This window comes from Eubalaena glacialis, chromosome 6, assembly GCF_028564815.1.
Source record: "Eubalaena glacialis isolate mEubGla1 chromosome 6, mEubGla1.1.hap2.+ XY, whole genome shotgun sequence".
NCBI classification, from domain to species: domain Eukaryota; kingdom Metazoa; phylum Chordata; class Mammalia; order Artiodactyla; family Balaenidae; genus Eubalaena; species Eubalaena glacialis.
This window is the reverse complement of record NC_083721.1, coordinates 90,597,596-90,621,698: the sequence shown is the minus strand read 5'-3', so window position 1 is coordinate 90,621,698 and position 24,103 is coordinate 90,597,596. Positions and strand designations below refer to the sequence as shown.

At 39.3% G+C, this 24,103-nt stretch overlaps 1 pseudogene; it reads left to right on the top strand.

Moving 5' to 3' along the window:
• The first annotated feature begins 21,673 nt into the window (after positions 1-21,673).
• Positions 21,674-22,221, top strand: LOC133093517 (large ribosomal subunit protein uL22-like; annotated as a pseudogene).
• The last annotated feature ends 1,882 nt before the right edge of the window (positions 22,222-24,103 follow it).

Sequence of the window (24,103 nt, the reverse complement as noted above, 5' to 3'; positions counted from 1 at the left end):
TTCAAGTCATTAAAATTATTTGCTTCCTCTATACCTATTCTAAGACTTAAGTCTTTGCTCTGCATATGTTCGTGCCTCAGGTCAGTGTACCGCAGGGTTGGGAACAGGTATAAGGTATGCATTTCTTTCTGCTTTTTTTTTCTGGGTAGTGGAAATTTTACTTATTTACTTATTTATTATATTTCTGCTTGTCTATATTGTCTAATTTTTAAAATTGAGATATAATTGACATATAGCATTATGTTAGTTTCAGGTGCAAATATAATAATGTGATGTTGGTATGTATTATGAGGTGACCACCACAGTAAGTCTGGTTAACATCCACGATCACGTATAGTTACAATTGTTTTTCTTGTGATGAGAACTTTTAAGATCTACTCTCTTAGCAACTTTCAAATATACAGTATAGTGTTATTAACTACAGTCACCATGCTGTACATCCCCAGGACTTTTTTATCTTATAATTGGAAGTTTGTACCCTTTGACCACCTTCACTCATTTTCTCCACCCTCACTCCCACCTCTGGCAACCACCAATCTGTTCTCTGTAACTATGAGTTTGGTTTTTTGGTTTGTATGTTTTTAGTTTCCACATATAAGTGAGATCATATGGTATTTGTCTTTCTTTGTCTGACTTATTCACTTAGCATAATGCCCTCAAGGTCTGTCCATGTTGTTGCAAATGGCAAGATTTCATTCTTTTTTATGGCTGAATAATTCCTTCTTTTTTGGGGGTGTGCATTTCTTTAGTAAAGTAGAAGACAGGGAGATGAAGATGTCATCTTGATATCAAGCTCTTTCTCAGCCGATAGTACTGATAGAAGTTGACGAAATTGATGATCTTGAAACTTTTCTGTGCACCTCTTGGAAAAGTCTCTATGTACCTATAGGGGTATATAGGTACCCCAGCTTGAAGGTGGCTGCCCTGGAAAAAAGTCAGGCCTGGGTTCTTGCAGTGAAGGGGAGATACCGGGAGGTCTACGCTGCCAGTGACTGTACTAAAAACATATTCATTATGTTGGGATTGTAGGCCCAATTATATCTTGCAGCCTATTCTATGGGAGCTCCCTGTCAGGGCTCCACTAAAGAAATTGTGAAGGGCATCTTTGCCGAGAGCCTCCGGCTCCTTGTGAGGGCTGCTGGTGGCTGGTAGCTGGACTAGCACCTGCAACATGGGGTTTCATAAGTTATGTTCAGCTTGGTTCTTCCTCTTTCATGGGGAGTCTAGTGAGGATTGCTCCCCTCCACCTCACCCTCGCCCCCAGCCCCCGATTTAAAGAACAATGCCTCTTTCTTCCTAGGAGTAGACAACTGCTTCCCCCATTCCCACCCCCTTCCCCATACCCCATCCCCCATTGCACAAACTTTCTTTCCAGTTTGTTGTTGTTTTGAAAGAAAACCAGGAATTTTTAGAGGAGATAACTGATAATATTCTCCACTGTTCTGGGGCTTTTTTTTCTTTTTTCTTCTCCTTCGTTTTTTTCTTTTTCTTCTCCTTTGTTCTGGGGCTTTGTGAGAATTTCATATATGAGCTACAGTTACCTCTGGAGGGTAAGCCAGTCCTCACTGCTTTTGGCCATTTAATTTAATCTCACCAATGAGAATTTTGAGGGCCTTAAGCAGTCAGGGCCACTCTTGAGGTGGTACCCTAGGGGTTTGGGTCCATACACCTGAGAACTTCAGTCTAGGACACTTGAAACATGTGAAATAATTTTAAGCCAAATTTAATCTCTTACAGGTCTACTGGAACATTTCTCATCTGGAATCATATTGGATTTTTCTAGATATTTCATTCTGTACCAGAAGGCTTCAGTTGCCTCAAAATTGTGGGGAAAAGAAAGAGAATGGTGGGAAATTTTTAAAAATAAATATTGTTTTTTGTTGAAATTTTTGAGCATCCAGCCTATGCCAGGAATTTTGTGCACATTGTCTCATTAAATTCTTTCAACATTCATGTGAGGTAGGTATTACTACCCCATGTTGCAGGTGAAGAAAGTCTCAGAAAACAGGGAAGCTCAACACTTGTGCCATCCTTTGCTCTGTGTTTGCCTGATTGACCCTGGCAATACTTATTACTCAACCTTAATTGCCCAATATATAAGGAAGAACAGAAGTTGGGCATAGATCTACTTTATAAAATACAGTGTATGTGATTACATGTGAGTAAATCTTTCTAGGGTAATGTCAGGGTATCCCAAACTGGGGTCCATCTAATCCTTCTGGTCCCTAAAAGATATTGATTTGGATTTTTAGTGGCACTTCAGCAAGGGATTGAATGTTACTAATATCTCCTGAAGTATTTTGTTGAACGTTTTATATACCATTTAGGTTTGTTATGTATATTCCAAAGTAGTTAATGAGACATTTTATGTATCTAACATGATTGACATTTAAAGTCACATGAATAGTAGCGTGAAAAGAGTGAATCTGCACTAATTAGATCAGAATAGGGATAAATAAGTATACAACTCTTAAGATATTGAACACTTTGCCTACACTGGTGCTGGTGTCCTTCAGAATAACAAAGCTAAGTAGACTTTGGCTTTATCCAACAAGATGGTAAACCCAGGAGAGAGAACAAGTTTGAGCAGAGAGATGAGTCTGGTTTTAGACATGTTGAGCTTAGGTAGCTTCTGGAAGAGCCAGATGGTGATGCTTATTGGATCTAAGGTTCTAAAACTTAGCAGGAGAGCTAGACTATGATAGTCATTCACACATAAATGGTTATTGAATCTATTGGAGAGGATGACATCCCTGGGAGAGTGTGTATAAGGAGAAGAAAAGAGAGCCAGAAAACAAACTCAGGGATCATATTAAACTAGTACTTAAAACAAACAAACAAACAAAAAAAAACCAGCAAAAGAGATTGAGAAGAAGTAGCCAGAGAAGAGTAAAAACCAAAAAAAAATTCTTTTTCCTTTTGTTTTTTTTGCAAGGAAGTTAAGGGTAGTGGGAGAGTTGAACAGTATTGAAAGCAGCTAAGAGATCATGGAAACAAAAACTACTCAATTTGGCCTAGGGAGATCACTAGCCATCTTGGCAGGAGTGGTTCCTTGGGAGAAGTAGGGGCAGGTGTGAAACTGCTGTGGCTGAGAAGGGAGTAAATGGTGAGCCTGAGGGGGCAGTGACTGGACATAGCTTTTTAAAAAAATTTTTTTATACAATTTTTAAAGGTTACTTTACATTTACAGTTATTACAAAATATTGGCTATATTCCCCATGTGGTACAGTACATCTTTGAGCCTATCTTATACCTGATAGTTTGTACCTCCCACTCTCCCACCCCTATACTGGCCCCCACCCACTGGTAACCACTAGTTTGTTCTCTATATCTGTGAGTCTGCTTCTTGTTTTGTTATATTCGCTAGATTGTGTTTTTTAGATTCCACATATAAATGATATCATACAGTTTTTGTCTTTCTCTGTCTGACTTATTTCACTAAGCATAATGCCCTCTAAGTCCGTCCATGTTGCTGCAAATGGCAAAATTTTGTTCTTTATGGCTAAGGAGTATTCCATTGTATATACATACCACATCTTCTTTATCCATTCATCTGTTGATGGACACTTAGCTTGCTTCCATATCTTGGCAATTGTAAATAATGCTGCTATGAACATTTGGGTGTGTATATGTTTTTGAATTAGTGTTTTTTGGTTTTTTTTGGATACATACCTAGGAGTGGAATTGCTGGATCATATGGTAGTTCTATTTTTAGTTTTTTGAGAAACCTTCATACTGTTTTCCACACTGGCTACACAAATTTACATTCCCACCAACAGTGTAGGAGGATTCCCTTTTCTCCACATCTTGCCAACATTTGTTACTTGTGTCGGACATAGCTTTTAATGAAGTTTGAGTTGTGAAGGGCAGTGGTTACAAGAGAAATTTATTTTATTTTATTTTTTTGAAGGAGACTACATTAGCATGCTTACAATGTGATGATGGCAAAGAGCCAGCAGAGAGGATGAGCTGAAAGATGTAAAGAGAGCCAGGACATGTAATAGATTGAGGTGGGAGAAAATGTCAGAAAGGAAGCACCGGAGGACTCCCCTCTTTTTACATACTGTGAAAGAACTGAATGTGGCATCTTGTACAATGCTGTCACAGGTTGGTGGTCTGTCTAACTTACTCACTAGTTTTGGAGCTGTTGCAGGAAGGCACTATACATAGTTAGCTCTGTATTTCCACTTCTTAACTCACTTTCTGTACTCGGTAGGCATTCTGATTACTAAGTGAAATTTTAGTCCTTACTTATCCCATCAAAAAAGTTAATATATTTTTTTAGACAAAAGGGCAGAGCATCAGGCTGTATTTGTAAGAGAAAAAAATCCCCAAGCCAGGGAATGGAGGATGAAAGAGAGTGGTTCCTACCAAGTTTCAGGCCTGGCTGTATTTAGTCTATCCAGACGTATAGCAGTCGAATCAATCGATCAGGAAACAACCCAGGTGCATCATTAACTGACTTCACTTTCCAGGTCAGCTGTGCTGGTTTGGCTGCATACAGCCATGATTTTAAATTTCTTATTTCCACAGAGAAATTCAAAGACTGACAGTTGATGTATTCAGAATCCCCACATTACATACACACAACCCCAAATACACTGTGGAGATATTAAATTATACTGGCTCGCAAGAACAATAAGACATATTTAGATGTTCTTCACAAAATTCTTTTTTTTTTTAAATAAATTTATTTATTTTCAGCTGCATTGGGTCTTTGTTGCTGTGCGTGGGCTTTCTCTAGTTGCAGCAAGCGGGGGCTAATCTTCGTTGTGGTGCACGGGCTTCTCATTGCAGTGGCTTCTCTTGTGGAGCACGGGCTCTAGGTGCGTGGGCTTCAGTAGTTGTGGCTCACGGACTCTAGAGCGCAGGCTCAGTAGTTGTGGCGTGTGGGATCTTCTGGACCAGGGCTCGAACCCATGTCCCCTGCACTGACATGTGGATTCCTAACCACTGCGCCACCAGGGAATTCCCACAAAATTCTTTAGCTTGTTGTTTTTTGCCAAATGGCTTGACCCTCATAGAACCATTTTGTTATGTGCCTGTTCCTGCAAAATGTGGACTAGTTACCAATCTGCCGCATTAGGAATATGGGCAACTGTGTAAACTGTATAAACTCTCTAAGTGAGAACACCCTGAACCATAGGGCTGTCAGGGATTTAACTGAATCCATTTATTAGCCTCTCCTGTCAGCACATGCTCCTGAAATTATGTGCAAGAATATGAATATACATCCAGGGCTAGAAAGTTCATGATTGTGTCGATTAAAAGAAAGTTTACTGTTTTAAACTTCGATGATAGAATTCCATCCATAAGCTTTTGGCTAGAGTTACAGACTGACTGACAGGATGTGTTCATTCAAATTGGTTTTACTGGTCAAACTTTCAGTTGAAGTCCATGAGAAATACACCCAATGAAGGGTAAAGAATCAGGTGCCATCCCAACATGTAATTTGGAAGTATCCTAACTGATTATTATTGTTTGTGGGGCAGCTCTTCAGCTGGTAAGCATGCCTGTTCAATTCTATTTTAAACTACCACTTTCATCCACTCATTTTCTCCATCCCTTCTTTTACCACCGGGTCTGCGCCTTCATATCTTACCTGCCAGTTACCGCCACAGCTCTCAGCTGGTCCCTCTGCCTCTAGTATCTCCCAGCTTCAATCCGGCTATGTCAAGGGAATATTTTATCAATCACTACTTCCCTCATGTCATTTCCATGTTTAAAAATCTAGGTGCTTTGATATTGCTTCCTGAATCAAGTAGGAATTTTCATTTTGAGTAAAAATTATTTATTAGCATAACCAAGATCGTGTGCCTTGATTAAAAGTGACATCAAAAGTAGGAACACTGGGTTCCCTCTAGACATTAAGGAACTGTAAGAAATGAAAAAGATCACGGTTCAAGTTAGGGTCATCCAGGGCCTGAAGCTTATATGACTTGGGGGACTCTAAGAAAACAGAATAGAAAATATCTAATTACAAAATTAGATATAGGCCTTGGAAGGGATCAGTAAAGTGAGGGGCCTCAAAGCTGAAGCTTTATTACCTTCATAGTAAATGTGTTTCTGAGTCAAACAAATGTGGCCTACTAACTAAGTTTATTTCTCTTGAATGAATGTTCATATTTGGACCTAAGTAATGCATTCACATGTTATCAACTCAAATAGTGCAGAAGAGTTTAGGATGAGAAACAGCATTCTCTGATCTCCAGCCCTCTTTATCTTTAGTTTCATTCCCAGAGACAAGCTATTTTAATTGTATCTTTCCTTTGCTATTTACCCTCAAAGGTCTAATAATACATGCTTATATTTTTTCTCTGATTAAGCAAGTTTACATAGTATCTATTGGCTCCTTGCTGTGACAGATGAGGATTTATTTTATGCCACTTACGCCCAATATTTGGTAGTGATAGTATTGTTTTTAGTTCTAGTCTTTAGTAACTTACACTAGTGACTAACTTTTGTTTTAGTCTCATGTAATTTAGAAATCGCTCCGTAAACTCAGTCCACTACCACTCAGTGTGATGCATCTCTTCTCTGCTGGCTTCTTTGTTGTTTCCTTTGTACAATAGGGTCATAGTACCTCTCCCTTCCAGCCCTGCCCGCCTTTGTGTACTTCAGTCCTTGCCATCCTTCAAAGCCCAGATCAATTGTTACCTCATCCATAAATCTCAGCTGTTCCAATATACTTTGGTATCTCTCTCTGAATGCTTCTCAGTTGTCTTCTGTAACACACAATTTAGCACTTAATTATAAAGCTTATTGTCTGTTTTTGAGCCTAGCTCTCTCCTGCTCCCTGGAGCCAATCACTGTATCTCGTGCAAGGTTGGCTGTCAATAACTGTTCATTGAACTGAATCATTCTGTTCTCTAATTGTTTCAGGTTTTTGCATCTTACCTGTCTTACTAGATTAAAAACTTCATATGCTTTTGTATTTTCCCATAGTTTTAAACACAGAGTAGGCACTCAACAATACATAGTGAGTAATTCTGCTCTGTTGCTTCACCCACATTATCTTGTAGCATTTCTCCTGCATTTAGTGGAGGATAGTAGAGGGTAGGAGAAAATGTCCTGTTTAGTGCTAATTCTGGGCTATATAAAGTATATATTTTTTCCTGCCTTTTCTTTGGGAGCATAATTCTTTCTCTCCAATCACTCTCTAAGCTCCCAAGGATGTTGTTAAATGTGGCTTTTTTTTTTTTTTTTTAGGTACAAAAGTGAGTACTTATTTAGACTGAGAAAAGAAATCACAATATTATAAATTATTAAAAGTTGAAAAATATTACAAATAATGGAAAATTTGAAAATAACAAAGTATTTTCATTAATTAACTGCCAAGCATGCCTCTAAATATGGCTTTAAAAAATATCCTTTAAGGCAATTTTTGTGTGCAGAAAAGATTACTCAGAGGTTTTTTTAAAAAAAATTAATAACCCATTAATTGTTATGAATCCACAAATGTAACTCTTATTTTTTAGCTTTTAAGTTCAGTTTAAAAATCTTATTTTTCTGTTTATAAGTCCAGCAAATTTTAATCACTTTTAAGGGGGCCTTTGACTAATGCTTGGTCCCATTTACGTATTTAAATAGCCTGAAATATTTTAAATTTCATTTATAATTTAAATATGCTTGATTTTCTTTGTATAGACTACGATTTTTTTTTTAACTAACAAAACTCTTCCTAAGTACTTAAATAACTATTATTAATCTCACAAATCAAATTCACAGATATGGGAACACTAAACTCTCTTAAATCTTCCAATATTATAGTATTTTCACAATCACAACTCTAAATCAATAACTCAATTACATATTTTAAATTGGAACTACAAGGTTGAACTTTATTTGAAGAGGCCAAATTGTCACACGAATATTTAAAATTTCAAATTTGCATATATCACTTAATATAAAATTATAAATATTACAGGTTTGATTTTATTAAACATTTATTAAATTAAATTTTAAAATTCCTGAAGATTAAAAGATGCTTATCCATTGTGGGAAAAAATGTGTTACTCAGATGAGTTTTGGGGTTTGACTTCCTTCTTGATTTTGGGACTTGCCTTCTCAGCTTGTTGAAGGTACTTAATGCCTGGAGATGTTGGCTTGGACATAAAGAAATCCTCATCTGGGACTAAAATGGTCTGGTGGAGCCCCTTTTCATACTTAACTGGGTGAATGGCCTCCATTTGGAGTGATCTCATAGCCGATGTCCACTGGATTCAACTAAAAATTTTTCTAGCTTTGTCTATATGGGAAGTCTGCAGTTTGACTTTTGTAGATGTAATTCTGTAATATCTAATTGTACCAAGCTAAGGCAAGGGCTCAGGTAGCAACCTTGCTTGATTGGACTTTTCATTTCTTTAGCCCTTAGGATATGTAAATATCTTTGCATCTAACTCTAAAGACCTTTGAACTGGAGAGAATCATGCATTCTTCTAATATATTTCTTATCTAGAAAATCCACAATTTCTACACATATTAAAATATCATCCATTTGAATTAGGGACATGTCTCTTGGCTGACTGGTTTGTGGTCACAATGTCTAAGAATATTTTGTTACCAAATGTGAGCTGGGTATAGATTTATAAAATAAAGTCTAGAAGTGGGCACTTTGTACAAACCAGTGATATTACTCTGCCCAGTTCTTCCACGCTGCAGGGGGGAACAGAGAGCTAATGATGGAACAGAATGTGGCCCCAACTAAGTTGTTTACAACTGAAAAACATCTATAAAAGGGCACAGCTGTGCTGCATCTGAAACTTTGTCTAGAGGTCAGGAGAGTGGCTTATGTCCTATAGGGTAGTTTTCATAAAATGGAGTGCATGTCTGCCTTGCTTAGGGTGGTATCCTCAATGCCCAGGACAATGCGATGTAAGCTAGTAATAAAAATATTTTGAATGGATGGATGGATGGATGGATGGATGGATGGATGGATGCCAGGCAGGTTGCACCAGGCAGGTCCTCTCCTGTGCATGTAAAGAACATATGTAGGAGACTGTTCATCTGGTTGCCATTTGGCATGGAGCTAGAGCCCAGTAAACTGCAAAATTCATAAGTGGAACAGAAGAAGCTGACTCACTTGGGAAAGACTTGAGATGGTTTTATAAAAACTCAAGGTAATGCATCAGAACAATAACAATGACAACAAAGTGAAAGCCCTAGGACCTGGCTGTCATGGGCAAGGAGACCCTTAACTGTGCTCTTGACATAATGCGTATGATGTATGAATTACATTTCAAAAAAGTGATCCTGATTTTCTCCAGCCAGTCTCTGATATTTTCTTGTGAGCATAGATGAGTGTAACCTATGCCTACAACACCAGTGAGGACGGGCATGCAGGCAGGACACTTTGTCCTTGCTTGTGGTCGCTGAAATAGCAAGTTTTCAGTCTGGTTTTTCTCCCTAGACTCTCTTAAATGTCAGGCCAAGTAACACTGTAGACAGGAAGCTAAAGCAGCAATGGAGATTCTCTCTAACACAGCAGATGGGCTTCTATTTTCTTACTGTATTTCTTGCTGTATAGTTATGGGGGAAAAACAATTGAAAGAGGAACAAACATAAAATAAAATCTTTGTTATCCGTAGGCAAAGAAATACATGAATTTTGTGGGGTGTTGTGCGAAGAGGAATCATAGGAATTACATGGTAGGGTGTATGTGTAGGGGAGAGAGATTAAAAGGCATTTCTTAGGTGGACATAGGATTTTAGGAGCTGCTAAATCAGAAAGAAGATGGTGCCTTAGTTACAGGGTTGGATCTGAGGGGTTGTGGAAGGATTGAATGAATGGGGCCTTGGAAGGTACAGAGGCAACTGCTGGGCAATGAGAGAACTTATTTTTGTTAAGAGGCATTAGTCTTTAATGTTGAGGGGATTGGAAAAGGCTTGGATCTTAAATCATATCAAAGATCTAACCAACAAGTATGTTTTGGAGCACCAGTTGTGTGTAAGGCACCGGAACATTCTGTATTTTCCCCTTATGTTCACAATTGCTTCTCCTGAAATGAACGTGGGTGAAAAAAGAAGAGTTAGACTATCTCTGCGTGTCTTTGGCCATTTTTGTCAAGGGACACAGATAGTCCAAGACTGAGCCAGCCTGGAGAAAACAATGCATTTGCGGCTTCTCCTCCATTACTAGTTTTATTCTTTTAAACTAAAACTTAAGTACTATGACATACTATAACACTCCTCACAGCTCTTCACAGTATGGCAATTACTGAAATGTTTTCTTTCCCATTATGCCGCCGAAAAGTAGTGAGGTCGTGAGGTAGGCAGCAGGAGCAAACAATATTTAATTCGTTTTAGAAGGGTGCCGTGGGAATAAAGATATCCTTCTTTTCCCCTGAGGTTTAAATACACAGGCACAACCAAAAAATGCAGGAGTGATGCTGCACACCAGACAAGCCCACACTTCCCCACTAATTAAGTCATTTTAATCTAATGAATATAAGCCACAAAATAAATTGGCACAGCAGCGACTCAGGGAGTGATTCCACTGAAGCAACTGCAGAGCTGGTGCTGCCTCGCTGGGACAAGCAGAGCCTTTCGGCTTCCCTGCAAGCGACGTGCTGTTTGCACTCTGGCCCTGGCTGAGGAGGCCTGAGGTGGCGGCTTTGCCTGGCAGTCTCCCAAAGGCGACTGGACCTCCTGTACAGCGTCACCTTTTCCCTGGAGAAACCTGTGGTTTTTAGCAACCAGAGAATGTTGAGTGGGGTCCCCAGGGCGGTGGGTTTCCCCAGCTGGCCTAGAGTCTGGGGTAACAGACTGTTTACGAAGACGAATGCCAGGTTCCTTGATCTTGATAATGATAGATGGAAAAAGTTCATGGTGTTATTCTGTGTTGTTTTGACATGAGATCAAAGATAACCTGCATTCCATCTCAAGAGAGTGAGGGCTATTTTGGAAACGTTTCGAGAACAGTTTTTCAGCCTTTACCATTTCATTTGAGTTTTCCCTTTAAAACTACCTTTTTTGCTTCCTGCCCTTGTTATAGGAATAAAAGAAAAAAAATAAAGTCAGTTGACCACAACGATAGGCTAGTGCATTTTAATGTGGAAAAAACAAGGATTTTGGAGTAACAGGTTTTCCCCCTCTCCATATGAAATTAGAGCCTGCCTATGAAAACTTTCGTCAGCCGACACACCTTGCTAACAGATACACAAAATAAATTGAGATAAAAGCACAGATGCTCACAGACAGAGTTCAAAGCTATGGCAGCTGGATGCCGAGATGCCGTGTGTGGTTCTCCGGGAAGGAGCCTGGCAGAACTGCTTGGGTTGCATGCTGCCTCTCTAACAGCTTGCTGCAAAACAAATGCTGGACGCTAATAGCGAAAATCCTCTTCAGATTTCTTTCGGTTAGCAAAAACAGGTACTAATGTAGGTCTTTGTAAAAGCGGAGTGGCATAAAGCAAACTTTCCAAAACTGGAGGATACCTGTTTTCTGCCTAGGTGGGCTGACCACTGGGTTCTACCACTGGTCACTGCTTTGGGGACCATGGGCAAGCCCTGTTTCCTCATCTGTACCCAAGAGATAATAAGGCAGATTCAGTAAGATAGTTTATGAAAAGTGCAGATCGAGTTGAAAAAGATCAAGAAAAGATCAGTTTCCTTGGCTGAGAGGTGCTTACTCCATTTACAGTGGACATCCCTTGCTTTCTAGATGCCTCTGTGGCAGGGGATTCCCATCTTGTCACTTAGGCAGGAAAGTCCCTTCTTATTATGTGGGTTGCAGGGGTGTGGGAAGATTTCTCTTCTCACTGCTGTGACAGTGAGGGTTACGGGAGTCCCTTTTCGCCCCTTTAATACGGGTGGAAAAGGGGGGAAAGAAAACATGTGGAAAGGTACTTCTGGGCGACGTGGTTCAGAGGTTCGTGGGACTGGAAACAGACTGTCTTCTTGACACCAGTTCTGTGCTTCTGCAGGTGGTAGTGCTGGTCTGTTTCTAACGCATGCTTTACTGAAGGCTGGTTCCCATTCCTTCTGTACTGTCTCCCCAGACATCTTTAAATATCAGTAATATCAACGCTGTGCAGGGTTCTTGCTTCTGTACCTCTCCTCTTCTCAGGAGTTATGGGTCTTAAGCTCCACTTGCAGGATATGCCAATGATGTGGAAACAATCCTGTTTTTTAGATAAGGGAGATTTAAGAAACTTACCCTCAATCCTCACATACAGCACATGCGGTAGTAACACTCTTCTCCTTGTGGAGCTTGCTGCCTGATGGGAAGAACTGAGTAAGTGGACACAACTGTGATGCAGGAGAACTCTGGGCCTTCAGCAGGCTTGGAACTTCCAGGAGGAGATGTAGAGTTGGCTGTTGGGTTTAAAGTGTTCTCATTTAGAAGGTAACTCCAGGCACGATATACAGATTTTGAAGCATTGCCATGTGTTTAGTAATTGAATCCACGGGAGCTGATGACATCGCCTAGGAAGGAAGGAGAGAGCTGTGGTTCTCAATCTTGGCTACATATAAGAAAACTTTGGGGATCCTACCTCTGTAGATTCTGACTTAAAAATAGGTGTAGGATACAATCAGGGCATCAGGATTTTTTTAAAGCTCTTTAGGTGATTTTAATGGGCAGCCAGGTTTGAGAATCATAGCTCTACTCTTCCCTTCCTTCCCATCTCTCCTCTTCTGCCACTTCAGTGCTTCTCAACCTGAGATGTGCATTAGAGTCACCTGGGGAGATTTTGAAAATCCAGATGCCTGTGTGATAGCCCAGATCAATCACAATAGGTATTTCTGGGGGTGGAACTCAGGCATCAGTAAATTTAAAGACTGGGTGATTCCATTGTGCAGCCCACACTGAGAAGAAGATGCCAAGAAAGGAGCACATGTAGGTGTCAGGAAGACACTGAGTTAGCAAAGACGACCGAGTGGTAGGCTTAGCACAGAACCAAGGAAGACTTGGCTTCATTAGGCCTGTGGTATCAGTGGCGCCTTCACCACAAGGTTGACAAGAAGTGATGATAGTGTCTCATCCCTGATTTTAAAGAGGATGCTTCCAACACTTCCGGATAATAGAGGCTGTCTAGGGAGGCTCCCTTCTCTTCTCCTCTTACTATGAGTTTGTGTTATGTTGAATTTTATCAGATGCTTTTCCCACATCTATTAAAATAGTCGCATGGTTTTCTTTTTAAAATCTGTTAATGTGCTGAATTACATGACAAATTTTCTAATGTTAAACTAGCCCTGTGTTCCTTGGTTACAAGCAACTTGATCATGGTATATTATCTTTTATTTCCACTGTTCCATTTGACTTTGCTAGTGTTTTATTTAACATTTTTGCATCTTTATTCATGAATTAGAAACCAGAAAGTTACCCTTCTCCTAATGCCGGTGTGGTTTTGGGGTCAGGACTATTCTGGTTCTGTAAAATGACTTGGGGGCATGTTTCTTCTTTTTATATTTCCTGGAAGAAATTGGAAAAGACAAATGATTTCTTCCTTCAAAGTTTGGGAGAATTTTTGTGTAAAGCCATCTGAGCCTAGTGTTTTCATTGTAGGGATATTTTAAAATGTTGTGTCAATTTCTTTAAGAGTTGTAACACTATTCAGGCTTTGCATTTTTGCTTAAAACAATCTCAGGAAGTTGTGTTTTTCTGGCTCTCAACCTCCCTTATTCCTGCATCTATTTCAAATACCTTTCAACCAGATTTCCTGCTATCTTCATTTCTTTCAATTAACATTGACTCTCAACACACTGAAAGGTGGTTCTACTTCCTCTGAAGCTTCTTTGACAAGGTTGCTAATGGAACTCCAGGATGCCAACTCCAAAGGATTCTTTTTAGTTCTTTTTTTCTTTTGACCTTTATGCTTTGAGACTGTTTACCGGTCATTGCTTCCAGAAACTTTCTACTCCTTGGCTTCTGTGACAAAATTCTTTTCTGATCTCTGCCTGTCTCTGATCCTATTCTAAAAATCCCATTCATAAACTCCTTCCTCTTTCTCTCCTACCTTGTGAATATTGACACTCTCAGATTTTCATTCTAAGTTCACTGCTCTTTTCATTCTATACAATCTCCTCAGATCATCTTATCTACTCTAATGATTTAAACATTACCCAGGGTAGGCCCAGGTTTTGTGGGGTCTGAAGCTTATACAACTTTGGGGTCTCTCTTTAAGGAAAAGAATGCAAAATTAAGCACAGGGCCTCATCCAGAAAGTAAATTGCCTGAAACTTAAGCTTTATTAAAATTACAGTAAATGTGTCTTTGTCTATGTTTATAGGTAGATGACTTCCAAGTTGACAAACCTTCTTTGACCTCATTCCTAAACTTAAGGTTTGTAAGTTAAATTACTTACTGGACTTACTCCCACAGTGAGACTTAAGGTGTCCCACAGTGTGGAGGTTTTAAAACATGGTCCCCGAATTATTCGACATGTCTCCCATTGAGAATTGGGGTTTATGTCCCTCTCTTTGAGTCTGGGCTTTGCCACTGCCTGACCAATAGAATGTAGCGGCAGCGGCATGGTGCCACATTCTGGGCCCAGGCCTTAAGAAGCTGACAGCTTCCACTTCTCATGTTTTGGAATGTTTGCTTTTGGAACCCAGGCACCCTTTTGTGAAAAAGTCAGGTAGCCACAAGAGAGCCCACCAAGGTCCTGGTAGGCAACCAGCACGGACTTGCCAGGCAAATGAGTGAGCGATCTTGGAAGTGAATCCTCCAGCTCCCATTCAAGCTGCCCTAGTTGACACCACGTGGAGCACAGAAGAGATCCCCCCTTAGCTTTGCCCAAACTGCAGATTGGCGAGATAAAAAAAAAGACTGTGATTTCAAAACTTTGAGTTTAGGGATGGTTTGTTACACAGCAATAGATAGGTAGAACACAGAGCTACATCAACTTACTCCTTCCCCTATATGCCCAATCATAATTAGTGACGGTATCAGTGACACTGTCACCCTTACATTATATGAGCATTCATTCTAAATTTTTCCTATTCCTTCTTTCCTCATATTCAATGAATCACTAAGTCATGTAGTTTCAGATTTTACTTCTTAGGTATTTCTTCCATCTACTTCCTTTTCTCTATCCCTTTGTAATGCTCTCTGTATCTCTTGATGTTTTGCAGAAGACTCCTCGTATATTTTCCAGCATCAATTTTTGTCCTGCTCAAAAGCCATTCTCTGCACTGCCACAGAAATGTTCACAAAATAAATTCCAAGCATGCTACTTCTCTGCTTAAATCCTTTTGATGAAATAAATGGAAAATAATAAAGATACAGTGTAATTATATAATTTCTCTACTGAAGAAAGACCTAAGTTTTCAGATTTAAAAATCACAACACTAACATATAACTTCTTATAAAATTTCCTACAGATGTCCTAAGCTTCATTTTGCCCTCACCTCTGCTTCCATGAAACAACCACAACAGTAACAATGTTTTACCTACAATAGATTAAAAAGCATGGTGCCTTGGATTTCCAATCTATGAGTGGTAGAAAATAAAAAACAATAGAACAATGTCTGTGGAATCTGAGGGGGTATAGTAGTTAGTCAAAATTTTAATACCCAGCTAAATTGTCATTTGTAGGTGAGAGAAATAGAAGTGCAAGAGCTTAAAAAAGAATATCACCCACATATGCTTTTTATTTGTTTATTTATTTATTTTTGGCTGCGTTGGGTCTTTGTTGCTGCGTGCAGGTTTTCTCTAGTTATGGTGAGCGGGGGCTACTCTTTGTTGCGGTGTGCGGGCTTCTCATTGCGGTGGCTTCTCTTGTTGCAGAGCACGGGCTCTAGGGTGCATGGGCTTCAGTAGTTGTGGCTCGTGGGCTCTCGAGCACAGGTTCAGTAGTTGTGGTGCACGGGGCATAGTTGCTCTGCGGCATGTGGGATCTTCCCGGACCAGGGCTCGAACCCGTGTCCCCTGCATTGGCAGATGGATTCTTAACCACTGTGCCACCAGGAAAGTCCCACATATGCTTTCTAGAAGTAAAAATGATTCTCTGTATTATTTTAGTCTATCTTGTCCTATTTACAATGAAACGTTCTGTGCCCAGTTATGTCATGAGATTGGATAATATTGCAATAGCTACTATACTGTAGCAATGATAATTATAGTAGCATTAGTTAACACTTTCCAAATATCTAATAGTTCAGCAACATGATAAGATAAATAGAGTTCTGAAGGCTAGTTTAGGGGGACTAACTGCTATTTTAAAGTCTTATTTCAATGAGAAAATTTATTTCCAACTTCCATACATCTAAGTTAATTTTTGGAGCATAATGTAGAAATATCTGAAGTAATTTGTCTTTCTGTCATACAAATGATATCTTGGGTTTGAAGATATTACAGTATAGCCAAAATTCATATTCTTGGTATTTAAAAGACACACATATTTATGAGAATGTTAAAGAATGTTTTCTTGAAAAACATTCATTTTATTCCTTGCAATTTCTCCAAAACAGTAAAATGTTTTGAGATTAGATTCTGAGTCTGTTTCAAAGTGTGACACCCAAGAATTGGCTTCATTTTGACATTAACTGGCATTTCTTTTTGTTTCCAGGTTGCCTTGGGTCTGAATTATCATAGCAAATGACTCTCTTAAATCAGTAGGAGGCAGGTATGGAGATTTATGAAGTGATAATATTAATATTTCAACACGATAAAGAACTTAATACTTGGAGTATCAAATAACAGTTATGTATGGTACCAGTGACTTTCCCAGAATCACATTTTAATTACAGGAATATCTGGGTATTACGCATTCAGAGTAGCTTGCAAGTAATTGCAGTGCTTAAATGGTTTTTATTTAGGTGGAGATTTTAGCTATTTTGCTTTTTTCTCAGGTTGTTACCACAGAGGTAGTTATGTTGGAGTGTGTGTATGTATTTGCAGGTGACATAATTCTAAACCAGATTCCACATCCAATCCAGAAAACTTTTACCAGGTAATCTGGTAACAGGTGTAACAGACAGGAACAAGTGAAGGTGGGTACAATTACCCCCATGGTGAAGAGTGTTGTATGTAAATGGGTCATAGATTGAACCTTGCTTTTTAACTTTTTCTCTTTTAAAATTCTTCTTGTTCATAAGTCTGGGAGAAGGAGGAAAAAAGAGAACTAGTTGTTTCTTAGTGTGTACATCCTTTTAAAAAACATGGGAAGTTGTAAAAGCTATTGTATGTTTTTCTAAGGACTTAAGTTACTAGAAATCTCTAGAAAGTTTGGTTTTTTGAGCACTTAGTGTTTGCTCTCCATTAAACAGATGGAAAGGAGAGAAGGGTTGAAGGAACTGTGTCAAATGTCAAATGACCCTATTGTTAGGGTCTTGGGTTGAAGTGGCTGCAAGGACCAGGTATTCAGCAGGCACAGCTCCTGAGTTAGGCGTTGGTCTCATATTTTCCTCCCTTTTAGTTGTGAGTCTTAGAAAAAAAAAAAAAATCTGGGCAAGGAAGAGCCAGGCAGGACGGATCACGCAAAGAAAGGAAGATCTCATCCTACAACTTAATTTGGTTTCAACATAACCTCAGTGAAACCACAAAAGATTTATGTAACCTGAGATTTCTTGTGCCTGGGGTCTGTCAGTTCCTAGTTCTATGCAACCTAGAAAAAAATCCTAAAATTCTAACGTTATTTTGGTAAGTCCCCACAGTCATCTCTTTACCATAATGTGACTGCATAAAACATGAATGTTGGAGGGTTTTCCGGGTTTGTCAGCTGTGACCGTCATCATTATTGTCTAATTGACTCTAAGTCTTCTACTCCCTAGTCACACAAAAAGTATCTTGTAGGCAGGTTACTTGAAGACTGTGAAGCTTGAAAGTAATTATATGAATCGTACTATCTTTAACCTCACCTTACTGTGTAAGCAGCTAGTTTGCTTAGCTGTTTGTTAATAGTCTAGGGTTATCCATGAGTGGTACTGTTCTGCCAAATTTTAAGCTTAACCCCATATTATCATCTTGATGCTTTGGCCAAACTACTAGCCATGGCCTTATACTGATTTATTTCTGCCAACCCTGGACTTCCTGAGTCCAGACAGTTTAAGTAACTCATTAGAGAATCTCAAAAACCTTCTTGAGGTATTCCTTAAAAATCTTAAATGGTTCAAGTAAACTTGATTAGATAAAATTCTTGTGGTTGAAATTTTGTTAATATATAGCTCATAATTATCCAGAGAAGTACTAAGCAAATTTGTGTTTCACTGTGTGGCCCTTTAACAAAGAGACTTACCTAAGTCGACTGTGGCTTGACTGCTGAAATGGGTCTCTGCTTGGCTGAGGTAGTGTGTACAATCGCAGGCAAGGCGTTATGGGGTTTAGGCATCCAATTATCAAGGGTGGGAGGAAACCTGTACTTTCTCTATGCTATTTCATGAACCATTAAAACTTATTTTCCTTGAATAAAAGGGTAACATTTTAAAAATTGGACTACAGGGTGGCAAGAACATTCTTGATCTAGATCAGGCCGAGGGTGGGTAATAGCTGCTGTTCTCACATCTGGGGCACATGCTCTGTGCCTAGTAATTTGAGATTTACAAACATTACCTGTAAAACTTACACCAATTTAGGTATAATCAGCACCATCTTATAGGTCAGGAGGATGGTCCCTGGAAAAGAGTGGTGGAGGGACAGAATCCTGAATGTGCAAGTCATCTCTTGAAATGGCTGTAAAAAAATTTACTGAATTAACTGGAAGTGATGAGCCAGAAGTGACTAGATCACATTTCCTGCATCAAAAAGTATGGTGCTTGACAAAGAAACAAAGGTGGGCTTTAGGGGGAAAAAAAGATTTTATGTTTTGCACGCCAGTGGTTGAGATTTGTGAAATTAGTGTCCACAACATATGTACCTTTATGTGGATCTTTACCGTGACTAAGTGGTAAGCTCATTAAATACTTATTGAGTATCTACAATGTGCATGGCATTTAAAGTAGGGGCTTTCATTAGTTGTTCATGGTCAAATTATTTGGAGGGCCTTTCTCTTCCCACCTGTGTGTCTGGGAACTCCTATTCATGCTTTAAGAAGCAGCTCACCCTTCGTCTCCTCTTTGAAGCCCTGCGTGAATGCACCAATCAGACATTAGTCAACCCCTCCACTGTAAATTTTTGTCTATAGTACACCTTATATGTAACTTATCCCGCTGACCATGTTTATTTGTTAACATTCCTGTCCCTTCCTGCTGGATTGTGAATTCTGTGCCACAGGGACTAGTTCCTTCCCCACCCCCTCCCAACACACACACTAATTCCCCAGTGGTTATGTCGGCCTGGCTCTTAGTAGCAACATAGCAGTTCAATAAAACTTGCTCAATGCATGAATGACTGTATACCTGTGAAGCAGAAAGTTATTCTCCTTCAAAGTCACTCACAGTTAGAAGAGGTATGACTAACGGAGCACTTGCTGCCCCATACTTTACCTACATTATCTAATTGAATCTTACTGCAACTCTATTAGGTTGCTGTTATTTCATTGGCTCCTTCTACAAGGCTGTGCTCACAGATACTAAGCAGTAAGCCCAACATCACTGAGCTAGTAAGTAGTGGAACAGGAAAGGAACCTAGTCTGCCTGACTCTGAAACCATGCTTATTCCACTAAGTTACACTGAGTCTCATAAAAAAAGGATGACTGACATCTTAACAAGGTTATGATCTATTTGTTTCTTTACATTTTTTCAACAACATATAATAGTGTATTGTACAAACACTGACTTTCCCAGCGCTGGGAACATGCCACCTATTAGTATGTCATTGGAGAGAGACTATCTCAGTATCCTTCCAGTATAATAATATGCTCAGCGTCCACCAAGCTTTCAAGCATGCTAAAGAGGAGAGCACACACAGTGTCTGAAATGTCCTTAGAGCTTCAGATTTTAGGCTCAAGAGATTCCAGGAAAATGCCCAAGTGCCTCGTGGATATGACAGGTAGATTTGAGTGTGTTTATTCTGATAAACCTTATCCCAGAAAAATCTGAGGTAAGTTCTCAGTTCCTCAATAGGGAGAGCTACTCAGCCTGGAAGATAAACGTGGAAGACAGATGCCCTTGCGGGAGACTTCCTTGGGATGGAGGATATTAACTCAGGGAAATTGTGAGCTCTCATTTGGATAAAAGTTTCCCCCAGGGCAGGGATGACATGTCTCCCCATAATTCCTGGCTCACAGTGTGAGGTGCTCATCACACCTGCTCCGTAAGTTTTTTGCTGACGAAGCACTATCCGTTGTCCTATACGTCAGCTAGAGCCCTATCTCAAAAGGATATTGTCATGAAAAAAAATTGACTACTCCAGATTTGAAAATAAGGTATAGATTATGCTCAGGAAGCTTAAGGGAGAGGAGATGCTGTGGGAATCAGAATATCTGCATACAAATTTAGACATCATCTTTTAAAGAGATTGTAACAGCTTGGAGGAGAAATCGGCATGGCTCTATTAATAGTTACTGAAATGGCAGGGCATACACTCTGTAGAATAGCTCCATATGGTGAGAGGGAAGACATCTTTTATTACCACACATTCCCCAACAGCTAAACTGATAGCCTTGTAGTGAAGAGCTACCAAAGGCACAGGCACACTACAAAATGACAAAAGCCCCACAGCACACTGAACTGCTAGATTGTATTCTTGCTCTGCAGAGAGCAGGGAAATCCCACTTATAATGTAATCACATCCACGTGTTGTCCCATGTGGGTGAAGTTCAGCCTACCGCCTGAGATTCTACAGCTGAAATCAAAGGGAACTGGGCATATGTCTGAAGGCAGGAAAGGAAATACAAGGAGAACCACAATTTCTCATAAACCAGCCATAAAAGGTCCTTCTCCTTACCAAACCTATTAATCTATTTAGCTCTTTGAATTAATCCATTTGATTCTTTGAAACGATAAAAATGTTTAAGAATCTTGGAAGCACCAAGGAAAGGATCAGCTTTCCTTTTTAAATCAAGAATGCTAAGATCATTGCAGATATATGACATTAACATTAAATATTATTTTTGTTTCAAAAGCTATGCATAGTGATTTATAGAAATAATTTGAAAAGACAAGAAGTTTTAAGAAATACTGATATTCCCACCCCTGATAATTACTCTTAAAAATTTGATGAATATAATCGTGGACCCATGAAAATGGGCTTATGCTGTGAATATTGTTTTATAACATTTTTTCACTTATAAATATATTGGGAACAAATCTCCATGACAATATATGTTTTTTAATTAATTAAGATGACATAAGACAAGCACAAATATTGTATCATATCAAGGCATGTATTTTAACGTCTTTTTTTTTTTAAAGGAATTCCTTTATTTTTATTTTTACTTACTTATTTATTTATTTATTTTTGGCTGTATTGGGTCTTCGTTTCTGTGCGAGGGCTTCCTCTGGCTGCGGCAAGCGGGGGCCACTCTTCATCGCGGTGTGCGGGCCTCTTACTATCGCGGCCTCTCTTGCTGCGGAGCACAGGCTCCAGACGCGCAGGCTCAGTAGTCGTGGCACACGGGCCTAATCGCTCCGCGGCATGTGGGATCTTCCCAGACCAGGGCTCAAACCCGTGTCCCCTGCATTGGCATGCAGATTCTCAACCACTGTGCCACCAGGGAAGCCCTTAACGTCATTTTTAATGTCTGTATAGTATTCCATTCTATGGGTATGTCATAATGTATGGAACTAGTGTTTTGTTTTTAGAAATACAAGATTTCGCTTTTCTGGTAAGCGGCCTGAGGTGGCCTCTAAAAATGGTTTGCTATTCATTTGACCCAGATAACTGCACAAAATCATGCAAATCAAGAGCTTCAAATCTTCGTGTTCACTTTAAAAACACTCGTGAAACTGCCCATGCCATTAAGGGTATGCATATCTGAAAAGCCACCAAGTGTATGAAGGATGTCACTTTACAGAAGCAATGTGTGCCATTCTGTCGCTACAGTGATGGAGTTGACAGGTGTGCCCAGGCCAAACAGTGGGGCTAGATGCAGGGTCGGTGGCCCAAATAGAGTGCTGAATTTTTACTGCACATGCTCAAAAATGCAGAGAGTAATGCTGAACTTAAGGGCTTAGATTGAGCACATCCAAGTGAACAATGCCCCCAAGGTGCAACGTGGGACTTACAGAGCATGGTCGGATCAACCCATACACGAGCTCTCCCTGCCACATTGAGATGATCCTTACTGAAAAAGAACAGATTGTTCCTAAATCAGAAGAGGAGGTTGCACAGAAGGAAAAGATATCCCAGAAGAAACTGAAGAAACAAAAACTTATGGCCCGGGAATAAATGCTGCAAAAAAATAAATGCAAATAAAAGTAAAAGAAAAAAAAAAGAAGTACAAAATTTCCCCACATTTTCTCCTACTGTTATAAACAATGGGCAAAAGAATTATCAATGGACATATATCTTTACACTAATTTATTTATTTATCTCTAATTTATTTCCTTAGGATTACTTACTACAATTGGCATTACTGGGTTACATGAGATGAGCTTTCTGAAGCCTTTCCTCATTGCTTCCAGAGTGCCTATACCCAGCTGTACTCCCACCCACAGTGCATGAGCGTGTATGAAGGAGGGGTTGGGGTTTTGTATAAAAGTTTCGAAGAGTTTTTTTCTCCAGAAATTATGTGTATTTCTTCAAGCGTGAATTGCATGATTCATATCCTTTGATTTTGTTTTTTTCTATTGGGATATTTGCATTTTATTTTTAATTTACAAAATCTCTTTGTGTAGTGATTAATACCTCTTTCACCTGACATATATGAAGGAATTCTCATTTTGTCATTTGCTTTTGAAATGTGTGTGTGTATATACAGTCAACCTCATTATTGATGGATTCTGCATTTGCAGATTTGCCTACTCACTAAAATTTCCTTGTAACCCCAAATCAATATTTGTGGTGTTTTTTGTGGTCATTTGTGGACATGTGCAGAGCAGTGAAAAATTTGAATCGCATGACTCGATAATTCCCAGCTGAGGTCCAATAGGGCAACCTTCAACCTTCTTGTTTCACATCTCATACTGTAAATGAGTGTCCTTTTCACAGTCTATTTAGTGCCATGTTTTTCACATTTTGATGCTTTTTGTTGGTGATTTCACTGTTTAAAATGGCCCCCAAAAGGTAGTGCTGAAGTGCTGTCTAGTGTTCCTCAGTGCAAGAAGGCTGTGATGTGCCTTGCAGAGAAAATACGTGTTAGATTAGCTTTGTTCAGGCATGAGTTATAGTAGCTGTTGGCCATGGTTTCAGTGTTAATGAATCAACAGTGTATATTAAATAAGGTCTCTTTAAACAGAAGTATGTATAAGGTTATGTATTAATTGGTTGACAAAAATGTTGGGGTCAGAGGCTTGCAGGAACCTAGGCATATATTTCCCCCAGGAGCAATGCTTCGGTATTTGCTAATTCAGTGTTCATGGTGACATTATAGAACATTAACTACAGGATATAGCAATAATTGAATATATATATATATATATTTTTTTTTTTTTTTCTTCCTCTTCTTCACATGTAGACATGTATAGTTTTTCTCTACTCAAATATTTCAATCTGTTCTTTGTGGACTTGGTGTTGTGCTTATTACTGGGAGAACATTTATTCTCTACTCTTCATATTTTTCATGTGGGAGGACCTCTACCAGAGTAACACACCTGGCTCCTCTTTGGGCTGACACTTACCTGAGTGGTGAATTTGGGAGAAGAGACAGCTACCTTTACCCTTGGCCTTGAGTCTGTCCCCTTTCTGCAAACAGCACACATCCTTTGATCCTGGTTTTATAGGGTGTCTGCCCAAAGGTGCAGGCCTGCAGGTGGTCAGCACTGCCTGTAACTGGGAAAGTCAACTTCTGGGGTACAGTATGAGCAGGTCCATTGTCATTACTGACTTAAACTATGTTTCCTGACATCTGCTTTATCAGTGAAAATGTTCATCATCTCTCTGACTCCGGGGTCTATCTCTCAGTTGGTTACAAACTAAAGTAAGGAAATGAGTGTTTTTGTAGTAGCCCTCTTCACTTAAAACGTTCTTTTTACTTTAAAAATGATATAAATATGCACATATGGTTTCTTCTAGTTCTTCTTTGGCTCTCTTTTTACTCTTAACTTTTTGTTTCAGAGTAGCTGATATTGCTGTTGGATTTCTCTGTTTCTAAATAAGGCACTGCCATCCAGGTAAAAGGAAG